Raw genomic sequence first — 15,725 nt, forward strand, 5'->3', positions numbered from 1 at the left:
GCAGTATTGTTTGTTTGTTTCCTTATTGGTCTTATTATAAATCATGGCCCTGCCTTACACTATCCTCTGCACTATCACAAAGGCCTCAATTGTCCATCAGGCTCAAACAAAACAGTCTTACCTAGCACAAAGCTGCAGTAAGTATTGTGCAAAGGATTTAAGAAGGGAGCCATGCCCATCATTAAACTGCTGTCCTGGAGTGCCTGAATCAGTCAGATGCTCCTAGCTAGACAAAGATCTGCGATTATTTGGGTTTGGAGTGCCAGGTCTAATTCTGTGCCAGATGAGTTAGCAGAGGCAAGCTGCTCAGTTTGGAGATCTCTTAGTTAGCCATGTAACTAGGAACACTATGTGACTAACTGCAACTTTCCAGCAGAGCTTGGGATAATCAATTTAAAATTCAGGCTTATTCATTAGGAAAAAAAAATGAATCCAGTCAGAGCAGATATATCCTGGTAGAAGGATTCTTTACGTGAGTATGTAGAAGCCACAGGAAGAGCCTCATTTTTTTACGGTTATTAAGTTCTATCGGTGTGATAAGGAGTTCTAGTTGAGGTCAAAGGGCCTCTGGCATCCTTGAGGAAGGAGGGACTGAGTTACAGATCTGCTGTTAACCCTTTCCTTCCCATACTCTTTCTGTATTATTTTGTTTTAGCTGTGTGTTTTGTAAGTTATATAATTGGCATTTGTTTTTTTTTTTTAAACTAAGCTGAAAGCCATTAAAAAAATATACAGAAGCGTTTAAGCCATTTATATTTGCTGCTAATAACAGATATACTTAACTTTAATCTCTATGATTTTGTTGCATGCTTTCTATCTTTTATGTGTTCTGGCCATTTCTTTCTTCTTTTTTTTAAATGTACAAGTTCTACTATTATACTTCTTTCTTATTTTTATTTCTTCCAGAGATTACTATTAAAGTTGTGTAGAATATATTTTAGCTTTAAAAATAAAATAAGAACATTAAGAATGAAACTATATTTTATTACTTTATCTTTTATAAAAAGAAAGTTTTTAACCCAACCCTCCTCAGAATGAGAATGTTGAAAAAAGGTGAACTTAATTGTAGCTGAAGGGAGCAGGGAAATCTTTGTAGAAGTGGCATGTAAGTTTGGCATTGAACAATTGGTAGAATACAAGTAAGTGGAGCTAAAGAGGTATGTAACTATTTGGTAATTTTTTGTCAATTAAGTAGTTATTCATTCCATAGATTATTTTAAGAGAATGGTTGACTATTTTCCCATATAACCTTTGATTCAGAACCTGAGTATAATACTCAGAACAAAAATCCTTCCAGCAGCAGCTGAAATGTAAGTTTTTGGGAACAGGCAAAGGTGGATCTTTCTGAAACAGAGGTGTAGGGGCAGCTGTAGCAGGCCCCTGGGGAGCGACACTCCCAACCTTGGCTCTGCAGTGCAGATACTGAATTGCAGCGTCTAGAAAGAGTGTAAAATACAGGACATATCCCAGTTTTGAATGGATAACATTTTGCTTCAGCCAAAGATATCAGTGCTATTATATATCTTCTTTGTAAGCTACATTTTTATGATTCAATAAAAAATATGAATCTGCTTGTGAAAGTATTGACTTTTTCTATGCTACCCAAAATGAAGCTGCCTTGTATATAGAAGGCTTAATAAATGACTGTTGAATAGAATGAATGCATGGATAAACAGAGTTGTCAGATACGGCCCTGAAGAGGTGAAACGTTTAATTTAGTATGTATATTCACTTTCCATTTTGTTAATAAGAAACTACAGACTGGAGCTGCAAGATAACCTTTACTAATGAGAGTGACATTGCATACACAAACAGCTGAAACCTCTTTACCAGGCTTGTAAAATGTTTTTATTTGACAACCAGTTTGATTTGTCCTGCCAAATTTGCAGTGCTCTGCTCATTATTATCAATAGCAGCCTCTGTCTTTTTTTACTCATTTCCATTTAGATCATGGACTGAATTGTAACTTCTTCAGCCAAAGATTTTTTATTTGTAAAGTAGTGATGGTAGTGATAATCCTGTCAGTAAATGAGAGTTTTGAAGCCTGTAAATCTGAGGACCAGACCCTGGGTCATGGTAATTTTAGTAAGGCTATGACAGGCTGCTTGGGAAATATCTTATTAGCCTTGGAGTTATCTTCTGAAATTTTTGCGTTTGCTATGAGCCTCTTGTCTTTCACATTTATCCTATACCTTCTCACAGGTTCATGGTGAGTATTATTTTAGGCAATGAATATGGAAATATGCCATATAAGTGCTTTTTCTTGTTATTATAACATTATGACCAGAGGTGGTCTTCCTTTAGAATCAATGTTACTTCACAGATGAGGACCAGATTAGAGAAGATGTTTCACAAACTTGTTGGTGGCTAAATTGGGACAAAACCCAATTCTGCTGACTCCTAGGCCAACCTGTTTCCAGATTCAAGGGAACACAACCAACTCTTTGATATAAACACTGTATTCGACTCTCAGCTTCTGGGCTCATAATTTATAGGTTGTCATTAGCACAGATCCACCAACAACTAGAACAGGATGATAGAGACCACCATGTTTGACCTATAAAGAGGCCTGGAGCTCTGCCCTGCTAATTATGAAGTCACAGTCATCTTTTCCCATGGCTGAGTTTGAAATTTAACTTGAATTCAACTTTATATGTATATACACACACACACATATACATACACACACATATACATATATATATATATATATATGGTGTATCATGTGACAGATTCTTAAGCTTAGTGTGTACTCAACAGAAATATTTTAATAAACAAAAGCACGTATGATATATGTACCCTGTTTTCCTAAATGACAAATGATTAGTATTTTTCTGGGCGTACTTTATCAACTGGAAAATGATTCTCTCAAGGACAGGCATCAGGTAGGAGACACATATTACCAAAAAAAAAAAAGAAAAATGATGTCTCAAAACTAATTTTCACACAACTTAAATGGTAATTAAAAACACCTTGATCCCAATAGTAGGGAACTAGGTGTCCCCCAAAGCAAACTAAGGAGGAATTGAATTAAGCTTACATGTGTCTAAAAGTTTATTATTCATATAATGAAAACAGATGCTTAGTATAACTTGAGTAGAAAAATTAAATTTTGGACATTATAGTTATCAACTTTAAAATGATTGTAATTTTTTGCATTGTTTCAGTTTGCTTTCAAAAGAAAAAAATGAGAAATGCAATTAATATGGCTTAACTCTGCAGGATAAATATTATTATTTAATGATGTATAAAACAACTCTATTCTAACAGCTTCATGCTGGGCACAGAAATGAAAAAAACAAACAAACCCAGGTTTATGTTTATGTAAGTATGTAAGTAAGTATGTTTATGTAAGTATTTAGGACATCCAGTTCTTTATTTCAAGTATGAGAACTCATTTAACTTTGTTACCTATCAAGTAAATATTTTGGGAAGCATTATGCATGTCACGTATTACTCAAAACTCTAAATGCCATGCAGAATAAATGTAAGAGATAAACACTAAAATCTAAATGTATCCATTTACTTATGGGCCATTTCTTTTGCCCACCTCACTAATTCTACTAATGTAAAAGATATGTTGTAATAAATAATGATGCAGTTGGCATCACTGATTGAGCACCTGCTATGGCCTAAACACAGTCAGAATTCAGTGTATCTGCACCTAGTTTAGATGATCATGGCCTCTAGAATTACGTTTTGACTCATGAGCCAGGCACTGAAAGTTTTCACAAGTCAAACTCTATTTCCAGTCTAATCCCACACTCTACCCTTCATAATGCTACCAAACAGTGAAATCATACTTTTCTATGTTGCGCACAGACACCAACACTTTCATTCCTTGAGCTTTGCCTCACGTTGCCCCTTACACTTGGAATGCTCTCCCTGGACAATTTGCATGTCAGATTTGTACTTCTCTGGAATGTTTTTCTGTTTCTTTTTCTTAGTCAAAAGTAATATATTTCCTTCTCATGGCATTTATTTTCAACTTGAATTATAGTTATTTTTATTATGTCCTATCTTTTCTATTAGATTGTGAGTTTTGTGAAGACATAGACCATGCATTAATTATTCTTGTGTGTTTTCCTGTCACCTTGGAAAGTAATTAGGCTCCCGGTAAATGTCTGTTGAAGAATACATGGTGCTCCATTGGCAAATGCATGAGAGTGACTAGCAAACACTTGATGATTTCCTTTCTTTTTGTAATTCGACTAGTTTTGGGCCTTGAATTCATCCTTAGCTTGAGTCCTTCCATATCTCAAAATCTTCTTTAAAAAAAAATCTTAAAATATTTGGAAAAAAATAAAGGGAATTGTAACTTAAAAAAGCAGCACTGGTTCAAATGGGCAAAAAGAAACATCTAGATACAATGAATTAAGAAATGGAGAACAAATGCTTTACAGGAAATGTAGAGTGCTTTATAGTAGGGTTAATATTAACTTGCCTCCTGGAACTATTTGGGTATGTTCTCAGGGTAATATGTTCTCAGGTAGGAATCTTAAGATGTCTTCAAGGCATTTGTTTAGTCTTTTGTTAGTAGCTCTGTATATTATTGTTCTTACCTAGACCATCCTTTAGGTCAGAAACAATACAGTTTTTCATTCATGAATAGTTATTACTAATAGGCAGGTAAACAGCCTTAAGTAATTTTCTCTGTGCTTTAGATAGGTAATGCAATGTAGCCGTTAAGAGGAGGACTAGATTATCTGGTTCAAAGCTAGTTATGACCTTAAGCAAGGTAATTAACATCTCTGTTAGTTGTTTCAGCATAGGTAAAATGAGCTCCTACCTTGGGATGTTGTGTGGTTTGAAAAAGATAGTGTATATTGTTAACCTAAAACAACAAAACGGATAGTTATTTTACCAGCAAAGTAGGTTTATTAAGAAACAGCAAAGAACTGTAATTTGGGATGGTGGAACTATGGCAAACCACATGCAAGCCTGGTAAAAGAAAGGAGAGGAAACTCTTTTTTCAGAAGAGAAAGAGAAGTTGGGAGGGGCTGTTATAACAGAAAGTCCATTGGAGGAAACTGGGAGTTCATAGTATGGTGACTTTTCATTGGCTGAGTTGTGGGAATCTCTGATTGGCTGAACTGTTTCCAGGTAAGGAGAAATGTTTTCTTCCTCCTGCTGAAGGTAGTAAAGTAGTGTTCCTGCTGGAGATGCAAGGTACATCTCTTTCTGTTGGGATCTGTATTGTTCTTGAGTGGTACATGAATGAGAGTTCCCCTTTCTGGCCTCCTAGCCTGATCTCCGTGAAGTTTCCCTTTATTAATTTTCACAATGTAAAGCAGATAGTGTTTATTACTATTATTTCTTTACTGTTTTCCTCAATTCAGTGCAAGGGTACAGTTAACAATAATGACATTTATTAGATAAGGAAACAGCTTCCCATTGCAATTTGTTGTGCAAGTTTCTTCTTTTCCTTTTTCAGAGAACTTAGGGAAATGAACCTCCCTGAGAACTCTTTACTCATCCCAGAACATGTTATTACATAAGAAATACAGCAACTTAATTACCTTGGAGTTTGTGTATTGGAATACATGACATACATATATTTTGGTTTTTAGTAAACTGTAAGCTTCCTAGGAGTGTGCTTAGATGCAAGCAACAGAACTAACTCTGATTAAACAGAATAATTTTTATAAAAGGATTTTGGGAGCCTCACAGTCATTAAGAGGACTGGAGAATACCCTCAAAGCCTTGAGTCATTTGTATTCCATTTCTTTTAACTTTCTGTTCATAGTTTGTCTATTTTCATTCTGTAAGTTGGCTTTTTTCTTTGGTTTATAAGGACTATTTATTGTTTAGGGAAATTAATATTTATCTGACAGGTAATTTATAAATTTTTTTTAGTCTTGCCATGGCCTTCTGATTTTGCTTTTCAAGGTTTTGGCAATTGCCTTCTGACTTTACTTTTGGTAAAGTCAGCAAAGTGATATTTGCCAAAAAGAATTTTTTAAAAAATGTTTTGAGTAGCCAAATTTGTCAATCTGACAAATTATGTCTTCTGATTTATGTGTCATATTAGCAAGATTTTTTTTTTCCTGACGATATGTATAGGAACTCAAAAACTACTAGATAAGACAAATAAATCCAAACATGGTGTGTGCATGAGAAGATATCATACCAATGCCCCTTCCGTTTAAAACTCTTCAGTAGCTCCCCATTTTTTTCTTAGGATGTAGTATAATTTCAGATTTATACCATGGGCCACATGGTTCTTCACAGTAATTTTCTCATCTAGCACCGCCCCCCCCCCCCCCCACCAACACACATACACATGCCCTAGTTATCATCCAACTCTTTCAGTTGGATTTTATTTTAGTTCCTCAAATGTTCGAACTCTCTCTTGCTCTAGCCTTTCATAGTGTAAATTTCCTCGTTTGAAATATTCTCCTTGCTTTAGTTATTCTCTTAATTCAATATTCCTATTTAGTCTTCTAATCTTTGCTGACTTATCATATCTCTGGGAAGTTCTTTTGAAAAAGCCCACCCCCAAGGCAACGTTAAATACCCTTTCTATCTCTTCCCATGGCATATTATACTACTCTGGGAGAAAATGATTAGATTGGAATATTCCCTGGGAGCAGGGATTACTGATGACCTTAGTCACTATCTTTTGGTAACAATTTCATTGAGATAGGATTCACATATATAACATTTACTCATTTGAAGTATATAGTTCAATGGATTTAGCATATTCACAGAGTCATGTAACCATTATCACAATCAATTTTACAACATTTTCATCACCCCCAAAGGAAATCCCGTACCCTTAGCAGTCACCCATCCATTTTTCCTCACTCCCTCAACCCTAGGCAACCACTAATCTACTTTTTATATCTATAGATTTACCTATTCTGGACTTTTCATACAAAGTGAATCATATAATATGTGGACTTGTGTGCTTGGTTTGTTTTACTTAGCATAATATTTTTAAGGTTTATCCATGTTGTGGCATGTATTAGTACTTCATTCCTTTTTATGGCTAAATAGAATTCCAATTGTATGGATATACCATATTTTATTTATACGTTCATCAGCTATGGACCTGTGAATTGTTTTCCCTCTTTGGCTATTACGAATAATGCTGCTATGAACACTCATGTGCTAGGTTTTGTGGGGTGGACATGTTTTTACTGTTCATGGATATATAACCTATAAGTAGAATTGCAGGGTTATATGGTAACTCTGTTTAATCTTTTGAAGAACTGCCAGACCATTTTCCAAAATAACTGCACCATTTTACCTTCTCACCAGCAGTGTATGAGGGGTTCTGATTTCTCACATCTTCACCAACACTTGTTGTTATCAGTCTTTTTTAGTCATCCTAGTGGGTATAAAGTAGTGATTTTTATTTTACATTTTCCTGCTGGCCAATGATGTTGAACATTTTACATGTGTTTACAAGTCATTTGTATATTTTCTTTGAAGAAATGGTTTTGCCCATTTAAAAAATTGGGTTATCTTTTTTTATTATTGAGTTATCTAAGAGTTCTTTATGTATTCTAGATACACATCCCTTGTTGATTGATATATGATTTGCAATTATTTTCTCCCATTCTGTGGGTTGTCTTTTTACTATTTTGATAACATCCTTTGAAGCACAAATGCTTTTAATTTTGATAAAGTCCAAACTGTGTGGTTTTTTTTTTTTTTGGCTTGTAGTTTAGGTGTCATATCTAAAAATTCATTGCCTATTTCAAGGTCACAAAGATTTCTGCCTATATTTTCTTCCAAGAGTTTTATACATTTAAATATTATAGACAGGTCTTTGAGCCATGTAAAGGTGTGAAGTAAGAGCCCAACTTCATTCCTTTTTTTTTTTTTTTTTTTTGCGGTATGCGGGCCTCTCACTGTTGTGGCCTCTCCCGTTGCGGAGCACAGGCTCCGGACGCGCAGGCTCAGCAGCCATGGCTCACGGGCCTAGCCGCTCCGCGGCATGTGGGATCTTCCCGGACCGGGGCACGAACCCGTGTCCCCTGCATCGGCAGGCGGACTCTCAACCACTGCACCACCAGGGAAGCCCCCAACTTCATTCTTTTGGATGTGCCTTTCCAGTTGTCCCAGCACCATTTGTTGAAAGTTCAATGGGGACTATTCTTTCCCCATTGAATTGTCTTGGCAGCCATGTGGAAAATCAGTTGACTATAAATGTGAGGGTTTATTTCTAGACTCTCAATTCTACTCTGTGTACCTATGTTTGTCTTTATGCCAGTACCACACTATCTTGATTACTGTAGTTTTGTAGTAAGTTTTGAAGCTGGAAGTTTGCGTTCTTCAACATTGTTTTTTTCAAAATTGTTTTGGTTCTTCTGGGTCTCTTGCATTTTCATACAATTTTAGGATCAGCTTGACAATTTCTGCAGAAAAAAATTTGTGATTTTGATAGGGTATCAGTGAATAGATACCCTTTATCAGGTTGAAGAAGTTCCCTTTTATCTTATTGTGTTCGAAGTTTTTATCATGAAGGTGTGTTGGATTTTGCCAAATGCTTTTTCTGAGTCTGTTGAAAGGTTATGTGGATTTTGTCCTTTATTCTATTGATATAATGTATAACATTAATTGATTTGTCGAATGTTAAACCCACCTTGAATTCCTGGGATGTCTCATTTAGTCATGGTGTATAATCCTTTCTATGTGTTGCTGAATTTAGCTTGCTAGTATTTTGTTGAGGATTTTTGCATCCATACTCATAAGATATTGGTCTGTAGTCTTCTTTTCTTGTGATGTCTTTGTCTAGTTTCAGTGTCAGCGTAATACAGGCCTTATGGAATGAGTTGGGCAGTGACTCCCCTTCAGTGTTTTGGAAAACTTCGTAAATAATTGGTATTAATTTTATTTATTTATTTATTTTTGGCTGTGTTGGGTCTTTGTTTCTGTGCGAGGGCCTTCTCTAGTTGCGGCAAGCGGGGACCACTCTTCATTGCGGTGTGCGGGCCTCTCACTATCGTGGCCTCTCTTGTTGTGGAGCACAGGCTCCAGACGCACAGGCTCAGTAGTTATGGCTCATGGGCCCAGTTGCTCCGCGGCATGTGGGATCTTCCCAGACCAGGTCTCGAACCCGTGTCCCCTGCATTAGCAGGCAGATTCTCAACCACTGCGCCACCGGGGAAGTCCGGTATTAATTTTTTATATGTTTTGTAGAATTTACCAGTGAAGCCATCTAGGACTGGACTTTTTTCTGTGGGTAGTTTTTTCTATTTTATCTTGAGTCAGTTTTGGTAGTTTGCATCTTTCTAAAAATTTGCCCATTAATCTAAGTGATCTAATTTATTGGCAAGTGAGGGGGTGAGTATTGGTTTAAACGTCATAGACTTTCTGTTCTTAATGAGTTTTAGTAGATTTTCTTAAATGTGTGTTTCTTCATTTTCTCTTTGTCCTTAGGAAAATTTGCAGAGACTTAGATTTTTTTAAAGATTTTAAAGACAGAATTTTTTCACCAGTTATCGTTGTTTTGCTAGGAAGCAGGATTGCCAGTCTCCTCCTTAGGCTACCAATCTGGAAGTGGAATTCCCTTTCTTCATTATTTTATCCCCAGTACCTGCCCAAAAGTAGGCATCTGACAATTATTTATTGGATTGGTTCTCAGTAGATGTTAATTCTTAGGCATGTCTTCAAAAGAATATAAAGATTCCCAACTCTGTGATCACCTTGCTATTTTCTCCTTCTTGTGAGGTACTCAGGGCTAGCTGCCACAGAGGAAACTCTACTAATCTATACTACCTGACCCATTAAGAGTTGACTCAATTCCCTTATCTAGTCTTTTATACTGATGAGCCTGACAAACCATAAGGGTGTTGTGATTCCTCCTTTTAAAAAGCAGACTGAGAGGGCTTCCCTGGTGGCACAGTGGTTGAGAGTCCGCCTGCCGATGCAGGGGACACGGGTTCGTGCCCTGGTCCGGGAAGATCCCACATGCTGCGGAGCGGCTAGGCCCGTGAGCCATGGCCGCTGAGCCTGCGCATCCGGAGCCTGTACTCCACAACGGTAGAGGTCACACAGTGAGAGGCCTGCGTACTGCAAAAAAAAAAAAAAAAAAAAAGCAGACAGAAATCACTTTGCTCCCTTTCTCCTAGGCTCATACTCTAATCTTGACCTTGCAAATCTTAGGTCTTAACACTCTTGTGGAAAGAACAGTAATTGTCAAATGAATTTGAAAAACAGCATTTCTTTCCATGGATTGCAGTAGAGTAAGGTTATGCTATTAACTTCTTCCCAATGAACCCCCCACTTGGGATTTAAGCTACCAATCACATTATTCTATTTATGAATTTAGAACTAGTAAAAATTGACATAGATACTGAAATATCAACTGGATCTGTAATTAAAATTGGTCCAGATGCCCAGGCTGCACACTATACTAATTAAATCAGAATATCTGGGGGGGGGGCGGTGGGGCTCAAGCATTCATGGTGTTTAAGCTCTCCAGGTGATTCCAGTGTTCAGGCAAAGCTGAAAAAGTGGGTTGTCCGAAGACCAACTGAATTAGAGTCACCTGATACCTTGCTGGACATGCAGAACTTGGTTCCATCTCAGAATCGCAGTGTGCCATTTAACAATATTCCCAAGCTAGTCACGTGCATGTTACAGTTTTAGAAGCACTGCTCTAGAACAGTACTTCTGAAACTTTAGCCATGCATAAGGATCCCCTGGAAGGCTTGTGAAAACACAGATTTTTGGGCCCTAACTCCAGGGTTTCAGATTCAGTAGGCTTGGAATGCAGCAGGACAGTTTACATTTCTAACAAGTTTACAGGTGTTGCTACTACTGCTGGTCATGGGTCCCACTTTGTAAATTGGTGCTGTAGGCTCAGGTGTACTTACTACTGAAGAGCAGGAGTGGGAGGAGCAGCCACGTATTCCACAGCTTAAAAGGCGAGAAGGAAGCCGGGGCTGTGTGTGCGTGGTAATTCTTCTCGCCCCTGCGCGGCTTGATAAGAGAACCTCTGAGGGGAAGAGTGAGGAGGCAGGTTTGAGGATCTCAGTTACTTCTGAAAAAGAAGCATCTCTTCATATGACAAGGTAGGAACACCCAGAGGGGACAAAATGGTACTCTTCTACTCACCCTGGTCTTCCAGGGATGAGATCTCTGTAAAGAGAGAGGAGTCTGAAGCCTACCTTATTATACCACACGTATGAGATAAAATTTAAAGTAGAGAAAAAGACTCAAAAGTGCCCAGGGAGAGAAATTATAGAAGAAATAGATTCAAGAGTGATTCTCAGTTGGTTTTCAAGGGCCCATGCTCTCTCTTGCCTCTGGTCTTCACTTCTGTTGAAAACTATAGTCACGGTGGTATAACCTTTGTGTCCTGAGAATTTTCTAGGGTCAGGACTCCCTCTCAGAAGTGCTATGAAGTTTGTGTGTGTGTTTTGTGTGAGAGAGAACTACTAGGGAAAAACTTTGGCTTCCTGTAAATGTTACAGTGTTTGGTCAGCATTGATTAATGGTTACTCTCATAGGAAAACTGCTTCTGGTGATATTTTATATAACGCATAGGAACTTTTACTGGTGTAGCCGTCTAGTGGATTTTGCTAGTTTAAAGGCAGCAAAACAATTACGGCGTCTTCTCTCAGTTTGAAAGTCTTCCACTCCCCTACACATATCATGAGGCTCATTATGTTTTCCTATTAACATTAATGGGATTTAATGGACAGTGGGACAGAATAAACCCCTGGCTTTGCAAGTTGAAAGTGGTTTTGAAATCAATGTTTAGAAATTATAAAATACCTACTTGTCACAGATATTTGACAAATTTCCTTAAATTCCCTAAAGATACTCACTTATGTACTTTATTGTTTCAAACTAATGATCCTTAAATCTCAGACACAGGGAAAGAAAATGGCTGTTATACATATTCAAACAAATGTAACAAGGGGGCTTTCCATTTGACGCTCAAGTCTTAAAACAGGTGTTCTTTAGTAAAGCTCACCTGTTTTCAGTCAAGCTTTTACTTGCAGGTTTTAATTGGAAATGTGTGAGAGAGAACTACTAGGGAAAAACTTTGGCTTCCTGTAAATGTTATAGTGTTTAGTCAGCGTTGATTAATGGTTACTCTAATAGGAAAACTGCTTCTGGATTTTCTAATAGGAAATTTTAGGATTTCTTATTAGAAAATCTAATAGAAAATCTATTAGGATTTGTACTAGAAAATCTAATAGGTTTTTCTAATAGGAAAATTGCTAAAATCGCAGTGAGATAAATGTTAGCTGTGGCACAGACAATTCTGTAGGAGTTTAGCCCAAGGAAGGGGCAGAACCTTAAGGTAGCTCACGAATAGGAGAAACAGCAAATGGAGAAGCTTGGTGAGGCAAATAAAAGAAATAAAAAAACTATCAGGTAATAGAGATGAAAGATTGAGGCAGAGGGCTAAAAGGAACAGGCGGGGGTGGGGGTGTTGTGATAAACACTGATAACTAATGTCAAAGTGACTTGGACTGTGATAAATAATAAGGGAAGTCAAAGAGATAGAAATGTAGGTTGAAGGGGATTGAAAGGAGGTGTGGAGTATAAAAAAGGAATTGGACGGAGTGCTGAGAAACGTATATGCGGTTCGTAACAGAAATCAGGCTGTGTCTCAATATAAAATGATATTACTGCTTTGTTGACGAGAATAAACAAGCCACAAGGTGGTGGGTAAGGTAATAGTTCTTGTGATTAGAATATGCAAACATATATATCCTTACAACGTGGTGAAAACTTGAAAGCTGGGTTGGTGAGCATAATTGTGTCTTTAAATATTTTAAGAGCTGTCAAAGAGATGAATTGGGTTTATTCAGAGTGGAGCTAGTGCCAAAGAGAGTGAGTACAGACATAAATTCCTTCAGAATGAAAAACACCTAATGTACCAAAGCAGGGTCTTTCTGCAGCCTACTGGGGCAAATTCCAACTTTGGTACTTACCTGCCTTGCCACCATGGTCAGTTTAATGTGTTTGCGGTTTTGGGGTTTAGAAATGGAATAATAATTACCTTGTAGGACTGCTGTATGATTTGAATGAAACAGCATTTGTAAAGTGTCTAGCATAGAGTTGTTTGAAAATAATTGGATTTCTCATGAACACCTCAAATGAAGTACTACACTGAAAATGGATCTCATTTGAATGCATTGCTCTTGCCACCTCCTCTCCTGTGTACCCTTCAGATCTTCCCTTAAGTATCAAACTGCTTCAGTCTCCTGTTCCATAATAACTTGAACTCCCCTAATGCAGCACTTTAAACAAAAACTGATTACTTACAACCATATGTTGATAGTTTTTAAACTCTTTGAAGAAAGGAACAAGGTTTGTCTTAGCAACTATGGCATCCCTAGACGTCATTCTTAGTCTTCTAATGGAACTCTTTACATGTCTTTGGTACTCCTACCTCTAATTCGGTGCATCGTTAAGGGCTTTTAACGTTTGTCTGTGTATATGTGTTAGGTTTATGCCTTCTTATTTCCATGCTATCATCCCAGCCTAAGCAGGAGCCTTCTTATTTTATATCTAGAAGACTGAAATGGCTTCTGACTTGCCTCCATCTGTTCACTTACCAGCACCTATCTATTACATCCATAGCTGCTAATACATTTCCTCAAATGCAAATGTTATTATGGACTTGTTATATATTTTGTAATGAAAAAAATGTCTGATTCTCTATGGTCTTCTAATATGAACCTTTCTCCTCATTGGATAGTATTATCAAAAGAGTAGTATCTTTTATTAGAGGTGGAAAATGTTTTAGTTATGGTAAGTAAAAATAGAATGGGTTAACTCAATCCAATGAAAACATTTGGAAAAAAAATTTTAAAAGCCTCTTAAAAACTTTCGAGTGTTTATATTCTTGATACCACAAAAGTGAGGTGAGGCAAGAAAGAACAGCAGTAGGAATTCCATTAAATGGTGAGGGTTTGGCTGAGTGTGACTTTTGTTGATGTCACCCTCAGGTATTTGATTGGGGGTCTCCTCTTTATGGTAATGCTAGTAAGAGAAGTAACATATAAAGTAAGTTAACAGTAATTGGAGGCAGAGCAACATGTGATCTAATTAATACCACCTGGTAAGTTCTGAGGACGTGTCTGGGAGATGTTGGATCATGAAGTCTAATATCATGGGAGTATAAACCCGTGGCTGTAATGAGCCTGAGAATCAGAGCTGCAGGGGCAGTACAGACAGCTAGCCTCTCCTGCTGATGTGATTTCAGCATAAATTAACTGGATGAGTTTACAGTTATGTTGCCTCAGGTGTGCTGAAGGACATACTCTGCAGGGGAAGAAACCCCTATATATGATTGACTCCACTGTTGCCCTTTAAATATTTTCTTTTGCCTCTGTACCTTCATACATTCCTCCTGAGCCCCAAATTCTTTACCTCCCTTTCCTAGTACACTTTCCTAGTACAAAAACCTTACTTGCAATGATTCACTCAGAACAGAGACACTGCCAGGAAATCCTTCCTGATTAGATCTTCCTGACATATCATGCTTCTCCTCAGCACCGTTTCGTGCCATTTTGTCTCCTGTGGTCTGTGCTTGCTAATCTGTCTTTTGGAATCTTACTTTATGTACATAATGCCTTGTAACCTTAATTTGATTTACCCTCCTCAAGGGTAGGAACTTTTTTGATTATCTTTCATGGCATCAAACACCATACTTGGATCACATTTGCTTCTTCCATAAATGTTGACTTGTTTGGGTTATACTTGTATTTGTTACAAAAGCCACTTTCACCTTTACAGAGTGTGTCCCTTCAGTTAGGGTATATCTGACATTTGGAAAATAAGTCTTGGAATAATAGACTGTTTTTATTCAAGGAGCTCTATATTCGTCAAGCCAACAATTCTTGTTTTCCAGGTGAGGAGAGTCAGAACCAGAGAACTGATGAGCTTGCTCAAGGTCATTCAGGATGGAAACTTTACCAGGGTATCAGGACACCCAGTCGGGCTCTTTTTGCTACAGAGTGCTGTGTCGCTGATAAGGTTCAGGTGCAGCTGTGTTGGCTGGCAATTAACTCTGCCAGGTCGAATCTGAGCACGTTCCACACCAAGTGCTGCATGATAAAAGAGGAGACAGAATTCGACCAATATAGGCTGAAATTAAACTGAAAGGAATATGACATGGCTATTTAAAAATGTTTAATTTTATAAAACCCAGTAGATCAAAGTAATTATAGAGCAATAAAAGTTGAGCTGAAGCCTCAGATGGAAGCAAGGAAGAGATAAGGCTAGACTGTTTAGAACAGCCACTGTTCTTCCTACAGAACATTTTCTGGTTTTGTTTTCTATTGTCTAGTTCTCATTAAACTGGCTGGGTTGCAAACAAAGCCATGTTAATATAATGTGGATGCAATTTATTCATGAGTACATCTGTCCTTTATAAGGAAAAATACATCTATTTAAACAACACTGATGTTGCCCTAAAATGTAAAAGTTTTATACTTATGTGTCACATTATCCTTATAGCATATAGAGAAACTGGAATTTTAATCAATTGATATTTATTTATAAATTTGTAAGTTTTCTCCTGTTAGAATATACACTGCAAAAATATGAAGAAGAAAAAAAATCAATTGTTAAGAGATACGGGAACATAGTATATGTATAACTGATTCACTTTGTTATAACGCAGAAACTAACACACCATTGTAAAGCAATTATACTCCAATAAAGATGTTAAAAAATTTATAGACAATGATATTTGTATCATCCATCCATCATGATATATGTTAAAAGTTGGATTTCAAAAAAAT

The sequence above is a fragment of the Orcinus orca genome, chromosome 7, assembly GCF_937001465.1.
Source record: "Orcinus orca chromosome 7, mOrcOrc1.1, whole genome shotgun sequence".
NCBI classification, from domain to species: domain Eukaryota; kingdom Metazoa; phylum Chordata; class Mammalia; order Artiodactyla; family Delphinidae; genus Orcinus; species Orcinus orca.